We start from the raw sequence: 22,524 nt of genomic DNA, 5'->3' as shown, positions 1-22,524 counted from the left end.
GAGAAACTGCTTAGTGTTCTGTGAATTCATCTCACAGAGTTACATGTGTATTTCGTGGATCTCTTTGCTAGCCTTATTTCTGTGGAATCTGAGAACAGTAATTTCGGATCCCTTTGAAGAATATAGGGCCAAAGGAAATATCCTCCGATAACAAAGAGAAAGAAGCTTTCTGAGAAACTTCTTTGTGTTCTGTGAAATCATCTCACAGAGTTACAGCTTTCCCTTCAAGAAGCCTTTCGCTAAGACAGTTCTTGTGGAATTGGCAAAGTGATATTTGGAAGCCCATAGAGGGCTATGGTGAAAAAGGAAATATCCTCAGATGAAATCTGGAAAGAAGCTTTCTGAGAAACTGCTTAGTGTTCTGTGAATTCATCTCACAGAGTTACATGTATATTTCTTGGATCTCTTTGCTAGCCTTATTTCTGTGGAATCTGAGTAGAGATATTTCGGATCCCTTAGAAGACAATAGGGCCCAAGGACATATCCTCCGATAACAAAGAGAAAGAAGCTTTCTGAGAAACTTCTTTGTGTTCTGTGAAATCATCTCACAGAGTTACAGCTTTCCCCTCAAGAAGCCTTTCGCTAAGACAGTTCTTGTGGAATTGGCAAAGTGATATTTGGAAGCCCATAGAGGGCTATGGTGAAAAAGGAAATATCCTCAGATGAAATCTGGAAAGAAGCTTTCTGAGAAACTGCTTAGTGTTCTGTGAATTCATCTCACAGAGTTACATGTGTATTTCTTGGATCTCTTTGCTAGCCTTATTTCTGTGGAATCTGAGTAGAGATATTTCGGATCCCTTAGAAGACAATAGGGCCCAAGGACATATCCTCCGATAACAAAGAGAAAGAAGCTTTCTGAGAAACTTCTTTGTGTTCTGTGAAATCATCTCACAGAGTTACAGCTTTCACCTCAAGAAGCCTTTCGCTAAGACAGTTCTTGTGGAATTGGCAAAGTGATATTTGGAAGCCCATAGAGGGCTATGGTGAAAAAGGAAATATCCTCAGATGAAATCTGGAAAGAAGCTTTCTGAGAAACTGCTTAGTGTTCTGTGAATTCATCTCACAGAGTTACATGTGTATTTCGTGGATCTCTTTGCTAGCCTTATTTCTGTGGAATCTGAGAAGAGATATTTCGGATCCCTTTGAAGACTATAGGGCCACAGGAAATATCCTCCGATACCAAAGAGAAAGAAGCTTTCTGAGAAACTTCTTTGTGTTCTGTGAAATCATCTCACAGAGTTACAGCTTTCCCCTCAAGAAGCCTTTCGCTAAGACAGTTCTTGTGGAATTGGAAAAGTGATATTTGGAAGCCCATAGAGGGCTATGGTGAAAAAGGAAATATCCTCAGATGAAATCTGGAAAGAAGCTTTCTGAGAAACTGCTTAGTGTTCTGTGAATTCATCCCACAGAGTTACATGTGTATTTCGTGGATCTCTTTGCTAGCCTTATTTCTGTGGAATCTGAGAAGAGATATTTCGGATCCCTTTGAAAACTACAGGGCCACAGGAAATATCCTCCGATAACAAAGAGAAAGAAGCTTTCTGAGAAACTTCTTTGTGTTCTGTGAAATCATCTCACAGAGTTACAGCTTTCCCCTCAAGAAGCCTTTCGCTAAGACAGTTCTTGTGGAATTGGCAAAGTGATATTTGGTAGCCCATAGAGGGCTATGGTGAAAAAGGAAATATCCTCAGATGAAATCTGGAAAGAAGCTTTCTGAGAAACTGCTTAGTGTTCTGTGAATTCATCTCACAGAGTTACATGTGTATTTCGTGGATCTCTTTGCTAGCCTTATTTCTGTGGAATCTGAGAAGAGATATTTCGGATCCCTTTGAAGACTATAGGGCCACAGGAAATATCCTCCGATACCAAAGAGAAAGAAGCTTTCTGAGAAACTTCTTTGTGTTCTGTGAAATCATCTCACAGAGTTACAGCTTTCCCCTCAAGAAGCCTTTCGCTAAGACAGTTCTTGTGGAATTGGCAAAGTGATATTTGGAAGCCCATAGAGGGCTATGGTGAAAAAGGAAATATCCTCAGATGAAATCTGGAAAGAAGCTTTCTGAGAAACTGCTTAGTGTTCTGTGAATTCATCTCACAGAGTTACATGTGTATTTCGTGGATCTCTTTGCTAGCCTTATTTCTGTGGAATCTGAGAACAGTTATTTCGGATACCTTTGAAGACTATAGGGCCAAAGGAAATATCCTCCGATAACAAAGAGAAAGAAGCTTCCTGAGAAACTTCTTTGTGTTCTGTGAAATCATCTCACAGAGTTACAGCTTTCCCCTCAAGAAGCCTTTCGCTAAGACAGTTCTTGTGGAATTGGCAAAGTGATATTTGGAAGCCCATAGAGGGCTATGGTGAAAAAGGAAATATCCTCAGATGAAATCTGGAAAGAAGCTTTCTGAGAAACTGCTTAGTGTTCTGTGAATTCATCTCACAGAGTTACATGTGTATTTCGTGGATCTCTTTGCTAGCCTTATTTCTGTGGAATCTGAGAACAGTAATTTCGGATCCCTTTGAAGAATATAGGGCCAAAGGAAATATCCTCCGATAACAAAGAGAAAGAAGCTTTCTGAGAAACTTCTTTGTGTTCTGTGAAATCATCTCACAGAGTTACAGCTTTCCCTTCAAGAAGCCTTTCGCTAAGACAGTTCTTGTGGAATTGGCAAAGTGATATTTGGAAGCCCATAGAGGGCTATGGTGAAAAAGGAAATATCCTCAGATGAAATCTGGAAAGAAGCTTTCTGAGAAACTGCTTAGTGTTCTGTGAATTCATCTCACAGAGTTACATGTGTATTTCGTGGATCTCTTTGCTAGCCTTATTTCTGTGGAATCTGAGAACAGTTATTTCGGATCCCTTTGAAGACTATAGGGCCAAAGGAAATATCCTCCGATAACAAAGAGAAAGAAGCTTTCTGAGAAACTTCTTTGTGTTCTGTGAAATCATTTCACAGAGTTACAGCTTTCCCTTCAAGAAGCCTTTCGCTAAGACAGTTCTTGTGGAATTGGAAAAGTGATATTTGGAAGCCCATAGAGGGCTATGGTGAAAAAGGAAATATCCTCAGATGAAATCTGGAAAGAAGCTTTCTGAGAAACTGCTTAGTGTTCTGTGAATTCATCTCAAAGAGTTACATGTGTATTTCTTGGATCTCTTTGCTAGCCTTATTTCTGTGGAATCTGAGTAGAGATATTTCGGATCCCTATGAAGACAAGAGGGCCAAAGGACATATCCTCCGATAACAAAGAGAAAGAAGCTTTCTGAGAAACTTCTTTGTGTTCTGTGAAATCATCTCACAGAGTTACAGCTTTCCCCTCAAGAAGCCTTTCGCTAAGACAGTTCTTGTGGAATTGGCAAAGTGATATTTGGAAGCCCATAGAGGGCTATGGTGAAAAAGGAAATATCCTCAGATGAAATCTGGAAAGAAGCTTTCTTAGAAACTGCTTTGTGTTCTGTGAATTCATCTCAAAGAGTTACATGTGTATTTCGTGGATCTCTTTCCTAGCCTTATTTCTGTGGAATCTGAGAACAGATATTTCGGACCCCTTAGAAGACTATAGGGCCAAAGGACATATCCTCCGATAACAAAGAGAAAGAAGCTTTCTGAGAAACTTCTTTGTGTTCTGTGAAATCATCTCACAGAGTTACAGCTTTCCCCTCAAGAAGCCTTTCGCTAAGACAGTTCTTGTGGAATTGGCAAAGTGATATTTGGAAGCCCATAGAGGGCTATGGTGAAAAAGGAAATATCCTCAGATGAAATCTGGAAAGAAGCTTTCTGAGAAACTGCTTAGTGTTCTGTGAATTCATCCCACAGAGTTACATGTGTATTTCGTGGATCTCTTTGCTAGCCTTATTTCTGTGGAATCTGAGAAGAGATATTTCGGATCCCTTTGAAGACTACAGGGCCACAAAAAATATCCTCCGATAACAAAGAGAAAGAAGCTTTCTGAGAAACTTCTTTGTGTTCTGTGAAATCATCTCACAGAGTTACAGCTTTCCCCTCAAGAAGCCTTTCGCTAAGACAGTTCTTGTGGAATTGGCAAAGTGAGATTTGGTAGCCCATAGAGGGCTATGGTGAAAAAGGAAATATCCTCAGATGAAATCTGGAAAGAAGCTTTCTGAGAAACTGCTTAGTGTTCTGTGAATTCATCTCACAGAGTTACATGTGTATTTCTTGGATCTCTTTGCTAGCCTTATTTCTGTGGAATCTGAGTAGAGATATTTCGGATCCCTTAGAAGACAATAGGGCCCAAGGACATATCCTCCGATAACAAAGAGAAAGAAGCTTTCTGAGAAACATCTTTGTGTTCTGTGAAATCATCTCACAGAGTTACAGCTTTCCCCTGAAGACGCCTTTCGCTAAGACAGTTCTTGTGGAATTGGCAAAGTGATATTTGGAAGCCCATAGAGGGCTATGGTGAAAAAGGAAATATCCTCAGATGAAATCTGGAAAGAAGCTTTCTGAGAAACTGCTTAGTGTTCTGTGAATTCATCTCACAGAGTTACATGTGTATTTCGTGGATCTCTTTGCTAGCCTTATTTCTGTGGAATCTGAGAACAGTTATTTCGGATCCCTTTGAAGACTATAGGGCCAAAGGAAATATCCTCCGATAACAAAGAGAAAGAAGCTTTCTGAGAAACTTCTTTGTGTTCTGTGAAATCATCTCACAGAGTTACAGCTTTCCCTTCAAGAAGCCTTTCGCTAAGACAGTTCTTGTGGAATTGGCAAAGTGATATTTGGAAGCCCATAGAGGGCTATGGTGAAAAAGGAAATATCCTCAGATGAAATCTGGAAAGAAGCTTTCTGAGAAACTGCTTAGTGTTCTGTGAATTCATCTCACAGAGTTACATGTGTATTTCTTGGATCTCTTTGCTAGCCTTATTTCTGTGGAATCTGAGTAGAGATATTTCGGATCCCTTAGAAAACAATAGGGCCAAAGGACATATCCTCAGATAACAAAGAGAAAGAAACTTTCTGAGAAACTTCTTTGTGTTCTGTGAAATCATCTCACAGAGTTACAGCTTTCCCCTCAAGAAGCCTTTCGCTAAGACAGTTCTTGTGGAATTGGCAAAGTGATATTTGGAAGCCCATAGAGGGCTATGGTGAAAAAGGAAATATCTTCAGATGAAATCTGGAAAGAAGCTTTCTGAGAAACTGCTTAGTGTTCTGTGAATTCATCTCACAGAGTTACATGTGTATTTCGTGGATCTCTTTGCTATCCTTATTTCTGTGGAATCTGAGAACAGTTATTTCGGATCCCATTGAAGACTACATGGCCAAAGGAAATATCCTCCGATAAAAAAGAGAAAGAAGCTTTCTGAGAAACTTCTTTGTGTTCTGTGAAATCATCTCAGAGAGTTTCAGCTTTTCCCTCAAGAAGACTTTCGCTAAGACAGTTCTTGTGGAATTGGCAAAGTGATATTTGGAAGCCCATAGTGGGCTATGGTGAAAAAGGAAATATCCTCAGATGAAATCTGGAAAGAAGCTTTCTGAGAAACTGCTTAGTGTTCTGTGAATTCATCTCACAGAGTTACATGTGTATTTCGTGGATCTCTTTGCTAGCCTTATTTCTGTGGAATCTGAGAAGAGATATTTCGGATCCCTTTGAAGACTATAGGGCCAAAGGAAATATCCTCCGATACCAAAGAGAAAGAAGCTTTCTGAGAAACTTCTTTGTGTTCTGTGAAATCATCTCACAGAGTTACAGCTTTCCCCTCAAGAAGCCTTTCGCTAAGACAGTTCTTGTGGAATTGGCAAAGTGATATTTGGAAGCCCATAGAGGGCTATGGTGAAAAAGGAAATATCCTCAGATGAAATCTGGAAAGAAGCTTTCTGAGAAACTGCTTAGTGTTCTGTGAATTCATCTCACAGAGTTACATGTGTATTTCGTGGATCTCTTTGCTAGCCTTATTTCTGTGGAATCTGAGAACAGTTATTTCGGATACCTTTGAAGAATATAGGGCCAAAGGAAATATCCTCCGATAACAAAGAGAAAGAAGCTTTCTGAGAAACTTCTTTGTGTTCTGTGAAATCATCTCACAGAGTTACAGCTTTCCCCTCAAGAAGCCTTTCGCTAAGACAGTTCTTGTGGAATTGGCAAAGTGATATTTGGAAGCCCATAGAGGGCTATGGTGAAAAAGGAAATATCCTCAGATGAAATCTGGAAAGAAGCTTTCTGAGAAACTGCTTAGTGTTCTGTGAATTCATCTCACAGAGTTACATGTGTATTTCGTGGATCTCTTTGCTAGCCTTATTTCTGTGGAATCTGAGAACAGTAATTTCGGATCCCTTTGAAGAATATAGGGCCAAAGGAAATATCCTCCGATAACAAAGAGAAAGAAGCTTTCTGAGAAACTTCTTTGTGTTCTGTGAAATCATCTCACAGAGTTACAGCTTTCCCTTCAAGAAGCCTTTCGCTAAGACAGTTCTTGTGGAATTGGCAAAGTGATATTTGGAAGCCCATAGAGGGCTATGGTGAAAAAGGAAATATCCTCAGATGAAATCTGGAAAGAAGCTTTCTGAGAAACTGCTTAGTGTTCTGTGAATTCATCTCACAGAGTTACATGTGTATTTCTTGGATCTCTTTGCTAGCCTTATTTCTGTGGAATCTGAGTAGAGATATTTCGGATCCCTTAGAAGACAATAGGGCCCAAGGACATATCCTCCGATAACAAAGAGAAAGAAGCTTTCTGAGAAACTTCTTTGTGTTCTGTGAAATCATCTCACAGAGTTACAGCTTTCCCCTCAAGAAGCCTTTCGCTAAGACAGTTCTTGTGGAATTGGCAAAGTGATATTTGGAAGCCCATAGAGGGCTATGGTGAAAAAGGAAATATCCTCAGATGAAATCTGGAAAGAAGCTTTCTGAGAAACTGCTTAGTGTTCTGTGAATTCATCTCACAGAGTTACATGTGTATTTCTTGGATCTCTTTGCTAGCCTTATTTCTGTGGAATCTGAGTAGAGATATTTCGGATCCCTTAGAAGACAATAGGGCCCAAGGACATATCCTCAGATAACAAAGAGAAAGAAGCTTTCTGAGAAACTTCTTTGTGTTCTGTGAAATCATCTCACAGAGTTACAGCTTTCCCCTCAAGAAGCCTTTCGCTAAGACAGTTCTTGTGGAATTGGAAAAGTGATATTTGGAAGCCCATAGAGGGCTATGGTGAAAAAGGAAATATCCTCAGATGAAATCTGGAAAGAAGCTTTCTAAGAAACTGCTTAGTGTTCTGTGAATTCATCTCACAGAGTTACATGTGTATTTCGTGGATCTCTTTGCTAGCCTTATTTCTGTGGAATCTGAGAACAGTTATTTCGGATACCTTTGAAGACTATAGGGCCAAAGGAAATATCCTCCGATAACAAAGAGAAAGAAGCTTTCTGAGAAATTTCTTTGTGTTCTGTGAAATCATCTCACAGAGTTACAGCTTTCCCCTCAAGAAGCCTTTCGCTAAGACAGTTCTTGTGGAATTGGCAAAGTGATATTTGGAAGCCCATAGAGGGCTATGGTGAAAAAGGAAATATCCTCAGATGAAATCTGGAAAGAAGCTTTCTGAGAAACTGCTTAGTGTTCTGTGCATTCATCTCACAGAGTTACATGTGTATTTCGTGGATCTCTTTGCTAGCCTTATTTCTGTGGAATCTGAGAAGAGATATTTCGGATCCCTTTGAAGACTATAGGGCCACAGGAAATATCCTCCGATACCAAAGAGAAAGAAGCTTTCTGAGAAACTTCTTTGTGTTCTGTGAAATCATCTCACAGAGTTACAGCTTTCCCCTCAAGAAGCCTTTCGCTAAGACAGTTCTTGTGGAATTGGCAAAGTGATATTTGGAAGCCCATAGAGGGCTATGGTGAAAAAGGAAATATCCTCAGATGAAATCTGGAAAGAAGCTTTCTGAGAAACTGCTTAGTGTTCTGTGAATTCATCTCACAGAGTTACATGTGTATTTCGTGGATCTCTTTGCTAGCCTTATTTCTGTGGAATCTGAGAACAGTTATTTCGGATCCCTTTGAAGACTATAGGGCCAAAGGAAATATCCTCCGATAACAAAGAGAAAGAAGCTTTCTGAGAAACTTCTTTGTGTTCTGTGAAATCATTTCACAGAGTTACAGCTTTCCCTTCAAGAAGCCTTTCGCTAAGACAGTTCTTGTGGAATTGGAAAAGTGATATTTGGAAGCCCATAGAGGGCTATGGTGAAAAAGGAAATATCCTCAGATGAAATCTGGAAAGAAGCTTTCTGAGAAACTGCTTAGTGTTCTGTGAATTCATCTCAAAGAGTTACATGTGTATTTCTTGGATCTCTTTGCTAGCCTTATTTCTGTGGAATCTGAGTAGAGATATTTCGGATCCCTAAGAAGACAAGAGGGCCAAAGGACATATCCTCCGATAACAAAGAGAAAGAAGCTTTCTGAGAAACTTCTTTGTGTTCTGTGAAATCATCTCACAGAGTTACAGCTTTTCCCTCAACAAGCCTTTCGCTAAGACAGTTCTTGTGGAATTGGCAAAGTGATATTTGGAAGCCCATAGAGGGCTATGGTGAAAAAGGAAATATCCTCAGATGAAATCTGGAAAGAAGCTTTCTGAGAAACTGCTTAGTGTTCTGTGAATTCATCCCACAGAGTTACATGTGTATTTCGTGGATCTATTTGCTAGCCTTATTTCTGTGGAATCTGAGAAGAGATATTTCGGATCCCTTTGAAGACTATAGGACCACAGGAAATTTCCTCCGATAACAAAGAGAAAGAAGCTTTCTGAGAAACTTCTTTGTGTTCTGTGAAATCATCTCACAGAGTTACAGCTTTCCCCTCAAGAAGCCTTTCGCTAAGACAGTTCTTGTGGAATTGGCAAAGTGATATTTGGAAGCCCATAGAGGGCTATGGTGAAAAAGGAAATATCCTCAGATGAAATCTGGAAAGAAGCTTTCTGAGAAACTGCTTAGTGTTCTGTGAATTCATCCCACAGAGTTACATGTGTATTTCGTGGATCTCTTTGCTAGCCTTATTTCTGTGGAATCTGAGAAGAGATATTTCGGATCCCTTTGAAGACTATAGGGCCACAGGAAATATCCTCCGATAACAAAGAGAAAGAAGCTTTCTGAGAAACTTCTTTGTGTTCTGTGAAATCATCTCACAGAGTTACAGCTTTCCCCTCAAGAAGCCTTTCGCTAAGACAGTTCTTGTGGAATTGGCAAAGTGATATTTGGTAGCCCATAGAGGGCTATGGTGAAAAAGGAAATATCCTCTGATGAAATCTGGAAAGAAGCTTTCTGAGAAACTGCTTAGTGTTCTGTGAATTCATCTCACAGAGTTACATGTGTATTTCTTGGATCTCTTTGCTAGCCTTATTTCTGTGGAATCTGAGTAGAGATATTTCGGATCCTTTAGAAGACAATAGGGCCCAAGGACATATCCTCCGATAACAAAGAGAAAGAAGCTTTCTGAGAAACATCTTTGTGTTCTGTGAAATCATCTCACAGAGTTACAGCTTTCCCCTCAAGACGCCTTTCGCTAAGACAGTTCTTGTGGAATTGGCAAAGTGATATTTGGAAGCCCATAGAGGGCTATGGTGAAAAAGGAAATATCCTCAGATGAAATCTGGAAAGAAGCTTTCTGAGAAACTGCTTAGTGTTCTGTGAATTCATCTCACAGAGTTACATGTGTATTTCGTGGATCTCTTTGCTAGCCTTATTTCTGTGGAATCTGAGAACAGTTATTTCGGATCCCTTTGAAGACTATAGGGCCAAAGGAAATATCCTCCGATAACAAAGAGAAAGAAGCTTTCTGAGAAACTTCTTTGTGTTCTGTGAAATCATCTCACAGAGTTACAGCTTTCCCTTCAAGAAGCCTTTCGCTAAGACAGTTCTTGTGGAATTGGCAAAGTGATATTTGGAAGCCCATAGAGGGCTATGGTGAAAAAGGAAATATCCTCAGATGAAATCTGGAAAGAAGCTTTCTGAGAAACTGCTTAGTGTTCTGTGAATTCATCTCACAGAGTTACATGTGTATTTCTTGGATCTCTTTGCTAGCCTTATTTCTGTGGAATCTGAGTAGAGATATTTCGGATCCCTTAGAAGACAATAGGGCCAAAGGACATATCCTCAGATAACAAAGAGAAAGAAGCTTTCTGAGAAACTTCTTTGTGTTCTGTGAAATCATCTCACAGAGTTACAGCTTTCCCCTCAAGAAGCCTTTCGCTAAGACAGTTCTTGTGGAATTGGCAAAGTGATATTTGGAAGCCCATAGAGGGCTATGGTGAAAAAGGAAATATCTTCAGATGAAATCTGGAAAGAAGCTTTCTGAGAAACTGCTTAGTGTTCTGTGAATTCATCTCACAGAGTTACATGTGTATTTCGTGGATCTCTTTGCTAGCCTTATTTCTGTGGAATCTGAGAACAGTTATTTCGGATCCCATTGAAGACTATAGGGCCAAAGGAAATATCCTCCGATAAAAAAGAGAAAGAAGCTTTCTGAGAAACTTCTTTGTGTTCTGTGAAATCATCTCAGAGAGTTACAGCTTTTCCCTCAAGAAGCCTTTCGCTAAGACAGTTCTTGTGGAATTGGCAAAGTGATATTTGGAAGCCCATAGAGGGCTATGGTGAAAAAGGAAATATCCTCAGATGAAATCTGGAAAGAAGCTTTCTGAGAAACTGCTTAGTGTTCTGTTAATTCATCTCACAGAGTTACATGTGTATTTCGTGGATCTCTTTGCTAGCCTTATTTCTGTGGAATCTGAGAAGAGATATTTCGGATCCCTTTGAAGACTATAGGGCCACAGGAAATATCCTCCGATACCAAAGAGAAAGAAGCTTTCTGAGAAACTTCTTTGTGTTCTGTGAAATCATCTCACAGAGTTACAGCTTTCCCCTCAAGAAGCCTTTCGCTAAGACAGTTCTTGTGGAATTGGCAAAGTGATATTTGGAAGCCCATAGAGGGCTATGGTGAAAAAGGAAATATCCCCAGATGAAATCTGGAAAGAAGCTTTCTGAGAAACTGCTTAGTGTTCTGTGAATTCATCTCACAGAGTTACATGTGTATTTCGTGGATCTCTTTGCTAGCCTTATTTCTGTGGAATCTGAGAACAGTTATTTCGGATACCTTTGAAGACTATAGGGCCAAAGGAAATATCCTCCGATAACAAAGAGAAAGAAGCTTTCTGAGAAACTTCTTTGTGTTCTGTGAAATCATCTCACAGAGTTACAGCTTTCCCCTCAAGAAGCCTTTCGCTAAGACAGTTCTTGTGGAATTGGCAAAGTGATATTTGGAAGCCCATAGAGGGCTATGGTGAAAAAGGAAATATCCTCAGATGAAATCTGGAAAGAAGCTTTCTGAGAAACTGCTTAGTGTTCTGTGAATTCATCTCACAGAGTTACATGTGTATTTCGTGGATCTCTTTGCTAGCCTTATTTCTGTGGAATCTGAGAACAGTAATTTCGGATCCCTTTGAAGAATATAGGGCCAAAGGAAATATCCTCCGATAACAAAGAGAAAGAAGCTTTCTGAGAAACTTCTTTGTGTTCTGTGAAATCATCTCACAGAGTTACAGCTTTCCCTTCAAGAAGCCTTTCGCTAAGACAGTTCTTGTGGAATTGGCAAAGTGATATTTGGAAGCCCATAGAGGGCTATGGTGAAAAAGGAAATATCCTCAGATGAAATCTGGAAAGAAGCTTTCTGAGAAACTGCTTAGTGTTCTGTGAATTCATCTCACAGAGTTACATGTGTATTTCTTGGATCTCTTTGCTAGCCTTATTTCTGTGGAATCTGAGTAGAGATATTTCGGATCCCTTAGAAGACAATAGGGCCCAAGGACATATCCTCCGATAACAAAGAGAAAGAAGCTTTCTGAGAAACTTCTTTGTGTTCTGTGAAATCATCTCAGAGAGTTACAGCTTTTCCCTCAAGAAGCCTTTCGCTAAGACAGTTCTTGTGGAATTGGCAAAGTGATATTTGGAAGCCCATAGAGGGCTATGGTGAAAAAGGAAATATCCTCAGATGAAATCTGGAAAGAAGCTTTCTGAGAAACTGCTTAGTGTTCTGTTAATTCATCTCACAGAGTTACATGTGTATTTCGTGGATCTCTTTGCTAGCCTTATTTCTGTGGAATCTGAGAAGAGATATTTCGGATCCCTTTGAAGACTATAGGGCCACAGGAAATATCCTCCGATACCAAAGAGAAAGAAGCTTTCTGAGAAACTTCTTTGTGTTCTGTGAAATCATCTCACAGAGTTACAGCTTTCCCCTCAAGAAGCCTTTCGCTAAGACAGTTCTTGTGGAATTGGCAAAGTGATATTTGGAAGCCCATAGAGGGCTATGGTGAAAAAGGAAATATCCCCAGATGAAATCTGGAAAGAAGCTTTCTGAGAAACTGCTTAGTGTTCTGTGAATTCATCTCACAGAGTTACATGTGTATTTCGTGGATCTCTTTGCTAGCCTTATTTCTGTGGAATCTGAGAACAGTTATTTCGGATACCTTTGAAGACTATAGGGCCAAAGGAAATATCCTCCGATAACAAAGAGAAAGAAGCTTTCTGAGAAACTTCTTTGTGTTCTGTGAAATCATCTCACAGAGTTACAGCTTTCCCCTCAAGAAGCCTTTCGCTAAGACAGTTCTTGTGGAATTGGCAAAGTGATATTTGGAAGCCCATAGAGGGCTATGGTGAAAAAGGAAATATCCTCAGATGAAATCTGGAAAGAAGCTTTCTGAGAAACTGCTTAGTGTTCTGTGAATTCATCTCACAGAGTTACATGTGTATTTCGTGGATCTCTTTGCTAGCCTTATTTCTGTGGAATCTGAGAAGAGATATTTCGGATCCCTTTGAAGACTATAGGGCCACAGGAAATATCCTCCGATACCAAAGAGAAAGAAGCTTTCTGAGAAACTTCTTTGTGTTCTGTGAAATCATCTCACAGAGTTACAGCTTTCCCTTCAAGAAGCCTTTCGCTAAGACAGTTCTTGTGGAATTGGCAAAGTGATATTTGGAAGCCCATAGAGGGCTATGGTGAAAAAGGAAATATCCTCAGATGAAATCTGGAAAGAAGCTTTCTGAGAAACTGCTTAGTGTTCTGTGAATTCATCTCACAGAGTTACATGTGTATTTCTTGGATCTCTTTGCTAGCCTTATTTCTGTGGAATCTGAGTAGAGATATTTCGGATCCCTTAGAAGACAATAGGGCCCAAGGACATATCCTCCGATAACAAAGAGAAAGAAGCTTTCTGAGAAACTTCTTTGTGTTCTGTGAAATCATCTCACAGAGTTACAGCTTTCCCCTCAAGAAGCCTTTCGCTAAGACAGTTCTTGTGGAATTGGCAAAGTGATATTTGGAAGCCCATAGAGGGCTATGGTGAAAAAGGAAATATCCTCAGATGAAATCTGGAAAGAAGCTTTCTGAGAAACTGCTTAGTGTTCTGTGAATTCATCTCACAGAGTTACATGTGTATTTCTTGGATCTCTTTGCTAGCCTTATTTCTGTGGAATCTGAGTAGAGATATTTCGGATCCCATAGAAGACAATAGGGCCCAAGGACATATCCTCAGATAACAAAGAGAAAGAAGCTTTCTGAGAAACTTCTTTGTGTTCTGTGAAATCATCTCACAGAGTTACAGCTTTCCCCTCAAGAAGCCTTTCGCTAAGACAGTTCTTGTGGAATTGGAAAAGTGATATTTGGAAGCCCATAGAGGGCTATGGTGAAAAAGGAAATATCCTCAGATGAAATCTGGAAAGAAGCTTTCTAAGAAACTGCTTAGTGTTCTGTGAATTCATCTCACAGAGTTACATGTGTATTTCGTGGATCTCTTTGCTAGCCTTATTTCTGTGGAATCTGAGAACAGTTATTTCGGATACCTTTGAAGACTATAGGGCCAAAGGAAATATCCTCCGATAACAAAGAGAAAGAAGCTTTCTGAGAAACTTCTTTGTGTTCTGTGAAATCATCTCACAGAGTTACAGCTTACCCCTCAAGAAGCCTTTCGCTAAGACAGTTCTTGTGGAATTGGCAAAGTGATATTTGGAAGCCCATAGAGGGCTATGGTGAAAAAGGAAATATCCTCAGATGAAATCTGGAAAGAAGCTTTCTGAGAAACTGCTTAGTGTTCTGTGAATTCATCCCACAGAGTTACATGTGTATTTCGTGGATCTCTTTGCTAGCCTTATTTCTGTGGAATCTGAGAAGAGATATTTCGGATCCCTTTGAAGACTATAGGGCCACAGGAAATATCCTCCGATACCAAAGAGAAAGAAGCTTTCTGAGAAACTTCTTTGTGTTCTGTGAAATCATCTCACAGAGTTACAGCTTTCCCCTCAAGAAGCCTTTCGATAAGACAGTTCTTGTGGAATTGGCAAAGTGATATTTGGAAGCCCATAGAGGGCTATGGTGAAAAAGGAAATATCCTCAGATGAAATCTGGAAAGAAGCTTTCTGAGAAACTGCTTAGTGTTTTGTGAATTCATCCCACAGAGTTACATGTGTATTTCGTGGATCTCTTTGCTAGCCTTATTTCTGTGGAATCTGAGAAGAGATATTTCGGATCCCTTTGAAGACTATAGGGCCACAGGAAATATCCTCCGATAACAAAGAGAAAGAAGCTTTCTGAGAAACTTCTTTGTGTTCTGTGAAATCATCTCACAGAGTTACAGCTTTCCCCTCAAGAAGCCTTTCGCTAAGACAGTTCTTGTGGAATTGGCAAAGTGATATTTGGTAGCCCATAGAGGGCTATGGTGAAAAAGGAAATATCCTCAGATGAAATCTGGAAAGAAGCTTTCTGAGAAACTGCTTAGTGTTCTGTGAATTCATCTCACAGAGTTACATGTGTATTTCTTGGATCTCTTTGCTAGCCTTATTTCTGTGGAATCTGAGTAGAGATATTTCGGATCCCTTAGAAGACAATAGGGCCCAAGGACATATCCTCCGATAACAAAGAGAAAGAAGCTTTCTGAGAAACATCTTTGTGTTCTGTGAAATCATCTCACAGAGTTACAGCTTTCCCCTCAAGACGCCTTTCGCTAAGACAGTTCTTGTGGAATTGGCAAAGTGATATTTGGAAGCCCATAGAGGGCTATGGTGAAAAAGGAAATATCCTCAGATGAAATCTGGAAAGAAGCTTTCTGAGAAACTGCTTAGTGTTCTGTGAATTCATCTCACAGAGTTACATGTGTATTTCGTGGATCTCTTTGCTAGCCTTATTTCTGTGGAATCTGAGAACAGTTATTTCGGATCCCTTTGAAGACTATAGGGCCAAAGGAAATATCCTCCGATAACAAAGAGAAAGAAGCTTTCTGAGAAACTTCTTTGTGTTCTGTGAAATCATCTCACAGAGTTACAGCTTTCCCTTTAAGAAGCCTTTCGCTAAGACAGTTCTTGTGGAATTGGCAAAGTGATATTTGGAAGCCCATAGAGGGCTATGGTGAAAAAGGAAATATCCTCAGATGAAATCTGGAAAGAAGCTTTCTGAGAAACTGCTTAGTGTTCTGTGAATTCATCTCACAGAGTTACATGTGTATTTCTTGGATCTCTTTGCTAGCCTTATTTCTGTGGAATCTGAGTAGAGATATTTCGGATCCCTTAGAAGACAATAGGGCCAAAGGACATATCCTCAGATAACAAAGAGAAAGAAGCTTTCTGAGAAACTTCTTTGTGTTCTGTGAAATCATCTCACAGAGTTACAGCTTTCCCCTCAAGAAGCCTTTCGCTAAGACAGTTCTTGTGGAATTGGCAAAGTGATATTTGGAAGCCCATAGAGGGCTATGGTGAAAAAGGAAATATCTTCAGATGAAATCTGGAAAGAAGCTTTCTGAGAAACTGCTTAGTGTTCTGTGAATTCATCTCACAGAGTTACATGTGTATTTCGTGGATCTCTTTGCTAGCCTTATTTCTGTGGAATCTGAGAACAGTTATTTCGGATCCCATCGAAGACTATAGGGCCAAAGGAAATATCCTCCGATAAAAAAGAGAAAGAAGCTTTCTGAGAAACTTCTTTGTGTTCTGTGAAATCATCTCAGAGAGTTACAGCTTTTCCCTCAAGAAGCCTTTCGCTAAGACAGTTCTTGTGGAATTGGCAAAGTGATATTTGGAAGCCCATAGAGGGCTATGGTGAAAAAGGAAATATCCTCAGATGAAATCTGGAAAGAAGCTTTCTGAGAAACTGCTTAGTGTTCTGTGAATTCATCTCACAGAGTTACATGTGTATTTCTTGGATCTCTTTGCTAGCCTTATTTCTGTGGAATCTGAGAAGAGATATTTCGGATCCCTTTGAAGACTATAGGGCCACAGGAAATATCCTCCGATACCAAAGAGAAAGAAGCTTTCTGAGAAACTTCTTTGTGTTCTGTGAAATCATCTCACAGAGTTACAGCTTTCCCCTCAAGAAGCCTTTCGCTAAGACAGTTCTTGTGGAATTGGCAAAGTGATATTTGGAAGCCCATAGAGGGCTATGGTGAAAAAGGAAATATCCTCAGATGAAATCTGGAAAGAAGCTTTCTGAGAAACTGCTTAGTGTTCTGTGAATTCATCCCACAGAGTTACATGTGTATTTCGTGGATCTCTTTGCTAGCCTTATTTCTGTGGAATCTGAGAAGAGATATTTCGGATCCCTTTGAAGACTATAGGGCCACAGGAAATATCCTCCGATAACAAAGAGAAAGAAGCTTTCTGAGAAACTTCTTTGTGTTCTGTGAAATCATCTCACAGAGTTACAGCTTTCCCCTCAAGAAGCCTTTCGCTAAGACAGTTCTTGTGGAATTGGCAAAGTGATATTTGGTAGCCCATAGAGGGCTATGGTGAAAAAGGAAATATCCTCTGATGAAATCTGGAAAGAAGCTTTCTGAGAAACTGCTTAGTGTTCTGTGAATTCATCTCACAGAGTTACATGTGTATTTCTTGGATCTCTTTGCTAGCCTTATTTCTGTGGAATCTGAGTAGAGATATTTCGGATCCTTTAGAAGACAATAGGGCCCAAGGACATATCCTCCGATAACAAAGAGAAAGAAGCTTTCTGAGAAACATCTTTGTGTTCTGTGAAATCATCTCACAGAGTTACAGCTTTCCCCTCAAGACGCCTTTCGCTAAGACAGTTCTTGTGGAATTGGCAAAGTGATATTTGGAAGCCCATAGAGGGCTATGGTGAAAAAGGAAATATCCTCAGATGAAATCTGGAAAGAAGCTTTCTGAGAAACTGCTTAGTGTTCTGTGAATTCATCTCACAGAGTTACATGTGTATTTCGTGGATCTCTTTGCTAGCCTTATTTCTGTGGAATCTGAGAACAGTTATTTCGGATCCCTTTGAAGACTATAGGGCCAAAGGAAATATCCTCCGATAACAAAGAGAAAGAAGCTTTCTGAGAAACTTCTTTGTGTTCTGTGAAATCATCTCACAGAGTTACAGCTTTCCCTTCAAGAAGCCTTTCGCTAAGACAGTTCTTGTGGAATTGGCAAAGTGATATTTGGAAGCCCATAGAGGGCTATGGTGAAAAAGGAAATATCCTCAGATGAAATCTGGAAAGAAGCTTTCTGAGAAACTGCTTAGTGTTCTGTGAATTCATCTCACAGAGTTACATGTGTATTTCTTGGATCTCTTTGCTAGCCTTATTTCTGTGGAATCTGAGTAGAGATATTTCGGATCCCTTAGAAGACAATAGGGCCAAAGGACATATCCTCAGATAACAAAGAGAAAGAAGCTTTCTGAGAAACTTCTTTGTGTTCTGTGAAATCATCTCACAGAGTTACAGCTTTCCCCTCAAGAAGCCTTTCGCTAAGACAGTTCTTGTGGAATTGGCAAAGTGATATTTGGAAGCCCATAGAGGGCTATGGTGAAAAAGGAAATATCTTCAGATGAAATCTGGAAAGAAGCTTTCTGAGAAACTGCTTAGTGTTCTGTGAATTCATCTCACAGAGTTACATGTGTATTTCGTGGATCTCTTTGCTAGCCTTATTTCTGTGGAATCTGAGAACAGTTATTTCGGATCCCATTGAAGACTATAGGGCCAAAGGAAATATCCTCCGATAAAAAAGAGAAAGAAGCTTTCTGAGAAACTTCTTTGTGTTCTGTGAAATCATCTCAGAGAGTTACAGCTTTTCCCTCAAGAAGCCTTTCGCTAAGACAGTTCTTGTGGAATTGGCAAAGTGATATTTGGAAGCCCATAGAGGGCTATGGTGAAAAAGGAAATATCCTCAGATGAAATCTGGAAAGAAGCTTTCTGAGAAACTGCTTAGTGTTCTGTTAATTCATCTCACAGAGTTACATGTGTATTTCGTGGATCTCTTTGCTAGCCTTATTTCTGTGGAATCTGAGAAGAGATATTTCGGATCCCTTTGAAGACTATAGGGCCACAGGAAATATCCTCCGATACCAAAGAGAAAGAAGCTTTCTGAGAAACTTCTTTGTGTTCTGTGAAATCATCTCACAGAGTTACAGCTTTCCCCTCAAGAAGCCTTTCGCTAAGACAGTTCTTGTGGAATTGGCAAAGTGATATTTGGAAGCCCATAGAGGGCTATGGTGAAAAAGGAAATATCCCCAGATGAAATCTGGAAAGAAGCTTTCTGAGAAACTGCTTAGTGTTCTGTGAATTCATCTCACAGAGTTACATGTGTATTTCGTGGATCTCTTTGCTAGCCTTATTTCTGTGGAATCTGAGAACAGTTATTTCGGATACCTTTGAAGACTATAGGGCCAAAGGAAATATCCTCCGATAACAAAGAGAAAGAAGCTTTCTGAGAAACTTCTTTGTGTTCTGTGAAATCATCTCACAGAGTTACAGCTTTCCCCTCAAGAAGCCTTTCGCTAAGACAGTTCTTGTGGAATTGGCAAAGTGATATTTGGAAGCCCATAGAGGGCTATGGTGAAAAAGGAAATATCCTCAGATGAAATCTGGAAAGAAGCTTTCTGAGAAACTGCTTAGTGTTCTGTGAATTCATCTCACAGAGTTACATGTGTATTTCGTGGATCTCTTTGCTAGCCTTATTTCTGTGGAATCTGAGAACAGTAATTTCGGATCCCTTTGAAGAATATAGGGCCAAAGGAAATATCCTCCGATAACAAAGAGAAAGAAGCTTTCTGAGAAACTTCTTTGTGTTCTGTGAAATCATCTCACAGAGTTACAGCTTTCCCTTCAAGAAGCCTTTCGCTAAGACAGTTCTTGTGGAATTGGCAAAGTGATATTTGGAAGCCCATAGAGGGCTATGGTGAAAAAGGAAATATCCTCAGATGAAATCTGGAAAGAAGCTTTCTGAGAAACTGCTTAGTGTTCTGTGAATTCATCTCACAGAGTTACATGTGTATTTCTTGGATCTCTTTGCTAGCCTTATTTCTGTGGAATCTGAGTAGAGATATTTCGGATCCCTTAGAAGACAATAGGGCCCAAGGACATATCCTCCGATAACAAAGAGAAAGAAGCTTTCTGAGAAACTTCTTTGTGTTCTGTGAAATCATCTCAGAGAGTTACAGCTTTTCCCTCAAGAAGCCTTTCGCTAAGACAGTTCTTGTGGAATTGGCAAAGTGATATTTGGAAGCCCATAGAGGGCTATGGTGAAAAAGGAAATATCCTCAGATGAAATCTGGAAAGAAGCTTTCTGAGAAACTGCTTAGTGTTCTGTTAATTCATCTCACAGAGTTACATGTGTATTTCGTGGATCTCTTTGCTAGCCTTATTTCTGTGGAATCTGAGAAGAGATATTTCGGATCCCTTTGAAGACTATAGGGCCACAGGAAATATCCTCCGATACCAAAGAGAAAGAAGCTTTCTGAGAAACTTCTTTGTGTTCTGTGAAATCATCTCACAGAGTTACAGCTTTCCCCTCAAGAAGCCTTTCGCTAAGACAGTTCTTGTGGAATTGGCAAAGTGATATTTGGAAGCCCATAGAGGGCTATGGTGAAAAAGGAAATATCCCCAGATGAAATCTGGAAAGAAGCTTTCTGAGAAACTGCTTAGTGTTCTGTGAATTCATCTCACAGAGTTACATGTGTATTTCGTGGATCTCTTTGCTAGCCTTATTTCTGTGGAATCTGAGAACAGTTATTTCGGATACCTTTGAAGACTATAGGGCCAAAGGAAATATCCTCCGATAACAAAGAGAAAGAAGCTTTCTGAGAAACTTCTTTGTGTTCTGTGAAATCATCTCACAGAGTTACAGCTTTCCCCTCAAGAAGCCTTTCGCTAAGACAGTTCTTGTGGAATTGGCAAAGTGATATTTGGAAGCCCATAGAGGGCTATGGTGAAAAAGGAAATATCCTCAGATGAAATCTGGAAAGAAGCTTTCTGAGAAACTGCTTAGTGTTCTGTGAATTCATCTCACAGAGTTACATGTGTATTTCGTGGATCTCTTTGCTAGCCTTATTTCTGTGGAATCTGAGAAGAGATATTTCGGATCCCTTTGAAGACTATAGGGCCACAGGAAATATCCTCCGATACCAAAGAGAAAGAAGCTTTCTGAGAAACTTCTTTGTGTTCTGTGAAATCATCTCACAGAGTTACAGCTTTCCCTTCAAGAAGCCTTTCGCTAAGACAGTTCTTGTGGAATTGGCAAAGTGATATTTGGAAGCCCATAGAGGGCTATGGTGAAAAAGGAAATATCCTCAGATGAAATCTGGAAAGAAGCTTTCTGAGAAACTGCTTAGTGTTCTGTGAATTCATCTCACAGAGTTACATGTGTATTTCTTGGATCTCTTTGCTAGCCTTATTTCTGTGGAATCTGAGTAGAGATATTTCGGATCCCTTAGAAGACAATAGGGCCCAAGGACATATCCTCCGATAACAAAGAGAAAGAAGCTTTCTGAGAAACTTCTTTGTGTTCTGTGAAATCATCTCACAGAGTTACAGCTTTCCCCTCAAGAAGCCTTTCGCTAAGACAGTTCTTGTGGAATTGGCAAAGTGATATTTGGAAGCCCATAGAGGGCTATGGTGAAAAAGGAAATATCCTCAGATGAAATCTGGAAAGAAGCTTTCTGAGAAACTGCTTAGTGTTCTGTGAATTCATCTCACAGAGTTACATGTGTATTTCTTGGATCTCTTTGCTAGCCTTATTTCTGTGGAATCTGAGTAGAGATATTTCGGATCCCATAGAAGACAATAGGGCCCAAGGACATATCCTCAGATAACAAAGAGAAAGAAGCTTTCTGAGAAACTTCTTTGTGTTCTGTGAAATCATCTCACAGAGTTACAGCTTTCCCCTCAAGAAGCCTTTCGCTAAGACAGTTCTTGTGGAATTGGAAAAGTGATATTTGGAAGCCCATAGAGGGCTATGGTGAAAAAGGAAATATCCTCAGATGAAATCTGGAAAGAAGCTTTCTAAGAAACTGCTTAGTGTTCTGTGAATTCATCTCACAGAGTTACATGTGTATTTCGTGGATCTCTTTGCTAGCCTTATTTCTGTGGAATCTGAGAACAGTTATTTCGGATACCTTTGAAGACTATAGGGCCAAAGGAAATATCCTCCGATAACAAAGAGAAAGAAGCTTTCTGAGAAACTTCTTTGTGTTCTGTGAAATCATCTCACAGAGTTACAGCTTACCCCTCAAGAAGCCTTTCGCTAAGACAGTTCTTGTGGAATTGGCAAAGTGATATTTGGAAGCCCATAGAGGGCTATGGTGAAAAAGGAAATATCCTCAGATGAAATCTGGAAAGAAGCTTTCTGAGAAACTGCTTAGTGTTCTGTGAATTCATCCCACAGAGTTACATGTGTATTTCGTGGATCTCTTTGCTAGCCTTATTTCTGTGGAATCTGAGAAGAGATATTTCGGATCCCTTTGAAGACTATAGGGCCACAGGAAATATCCTCCGATACCAAAGAGAAAGAAGCTTTCTGAGAAACTTCTTTGTGTTCTGTGAAATCATCTCACAGAGTTACAGCTTTCCCCTCAAGAAGCCTTTCGATAAGACAGTTCTTGTGGAATTGGCAAAGTGATATTTGGAAGCCCATAGAGGGCTATGGTGAAAAAGGAAATATCCTCAGATGAAATCTGGAAAGAAGCTTTCTGAGAAACTGCTTAGTGTTTTGTGAATTCATCCCACAGAGTTACATGTGTATTTCGTGGATCTCTTTGCTAGCCTTATTTCTGTGGAATCTGAGAAGAGATATTTCGGATCCCTTTGAAGACTATAGGGCCACAGGAAATATCCTCCGATAACAAAGAGAAAGAAGCTTTCTGAGAAACTTCTTTGTGTTCTGTGAAATCATCTCACAGAGTTACAGCTTTCCCCTCAAGAAGCCTTTCGCTAAGACAGTTCTTGTGGAATTGGCAAAGTGATATTTGGTAGCCCATAGAGGGCTATGGTGAAAAAGGAAATATCCTCAGATGAAATCTGGAAAGAAGCTTTCTGAGAAACTGCTTAGTGTTCTGTGAATTCATCTCACAGAGTTACATGTGTATTTCTTGGATCTCTTTGCTAGCCTTATTTCTGTGGAATCTGAGTAGAGATATTTCGGATCCCTTAGAAGACAATAGGGCCCAAGGACATATCCTCCGATAACAAAGAGAAAGAAGCTTTCTGAGAAACATCTTTGTGTTCTGTGAAATCATCTCACAGAGTTACAGCTTTCCCCTCAAG

Source organism: Macaca nemestrina, chromosome 16 (genome assembly GCF_043159975.1).
Source record: "Macaca nemestrina isolate mMacNem1 chromosome 16, mMacNem.hap1, whole genome shotgun sequence".
Taxonomy (NCBI): domain Eukaryota; kingdom Metazoa; phylum Chordata; class Mammalia; order Primates; family Cercopithecidae; genus Macaca; species Macaca nemestrina.
Note: the sequence above shows the minus strand (reverse complement) of the source record.